General features: G+C 42.0%; 1 non-coding gene across 1 annotated transcript; it reads right to left on the bottom strand.

Moving 5' to 3' along the window:
- Positions 1-632: 632 nt before the first annotated feature.
- On the bottom strand, positions 633-705 carry trnaf-gaa (transfer RNA phenylalanine (anticodon GAA)). The gene has a single exon. It is a non-coding gene; the product is annotated as a tRNA-Phe (tRNA).
- Positions 706-1,380: the final 675 nt, after the last annotated feature.

Raw genomic sequence — 1,380 nt, 5'->3', positions numbered from 1 at the left:
ATTTGTACTCTCTCCATTTCCTCTACTTTCTTCACTTCAACTGATATTTTGTCAAATTCCACTTCCTTAGTGATCACTGATGCAAAGTACTCATTAAGTTGATTAACATTGCCCTGCACCTCTAAGCTTATATTATCCTTTTTGTCCCTAATAGGCCCGACTCAACCTCTTAATACCCACTTATCATTTACATGCTGCTCGAAGATTTTTGGGTTTCCTTTCATGTTGACTGCCAGTCTATTCTCATAGAAATAGAGAATAAGCAAATATAGAAGATGTAAGTATTTCCCATCCTTGATGAGGTGGAATTTTTTATGTTGTGGGTGGTAATGTCTTGGCCCACGAGTGTGGTGGAAGCAGAGACTATCAATGATTTGAAAAGGAAATTGGATGGATACTTGAAGGAAAGAAACTTGCAGGAGGAAAGGGATCGAGCTGGTGAGTGGAACTGACTAGATTGCTCCGGGGAGAGCCAGCATGGACGTGATAGGCCAAATGACCACCTTCGATGTTGTAAATGACTCTGTGTTGTTTCTCAAATTCAATCCACTGGTGCTTGGGAAATAATCTCAAAGTAAATTGTGCAACTGGAAAATCAGAACCAAGGCAAGGGACGCATAAGGAAGCTAAATTGCTGAAACCCGGGATTGAACCAGGGACCTTTAGATCTTCAGTCTAACGCTCTCCCAACTGAGCTATTTCAGCCCTACATTAATAGCGGCTTGGTGTCCTTGTTTTGGAAGAAAATACATACATTCAAGTTTTCCAAAAAATTAAAGAACACAACATGTGAGTAATATTCCCCATTGCTTTCTCGGTACTGATGGATTGTGAAGCGGGAGACAGCCAGAAGTGCCATTGAGCCGCACAGACCCCGAGCTGAGAATGAAATGAGATCAAATTCAATCTTTCATAGTGAGATGCTGCTGAGAGGGAAGAGTCCTGAATCAAAGCGAGACTTGCTCATTTCAAACACTCCCTGTACTCTCTGCTCATGAAGCCTTACAAAAGGGAAAAACAGAATGGCACTCAAACTCACAACCCTGCCATTAAAAGTCTCATATTCGACTGACAGAACTGTCACTTCTACTCGGTCTCTTATGGGATGGATGCAACTCCAACGCAGGGGTGGCATTCAAATCCTCCCATGGGTCCACATGTCAGACTGAGTTCCATGTTGTAGAATCAAGCAAAGGAAATCTGCTCACTTCCAAAACTATCAGCGAATTGAAGCTGATTACAATCAACATCATCAGAGGTCAGAACTACCTGGTGAAAGAAGACACTCTGAAGAAGGATCCACAATTATTCAAAGGCATCGACAAAGTGAAAAACAAGAAAATCGATGAGTCAATGCAAGCCCAACAACAGAAACACTGA

Source organism: Heterodontus francisci, unplaced genomic scaffold (assembly GCF_036365525.1).
Source record: "Heterodontus francisci isolate sHetFra1 unplaced genomic scaffold, sHetFra1.hap1 HAP1_SCAFFOLD_597, whole genome shotgun sequence".
Lineage (NCBI taxonomy): Eukaryota > Metazoa > Chordata > Chondrichthyes > Heterodontiformes > Heterodontidae > Heterodontus > Heterodontus francisci.
Note: the sequence above shows the minus strand (reverse complement) of the source record. Positions and strands in the feature narration are given on the sequence as shown.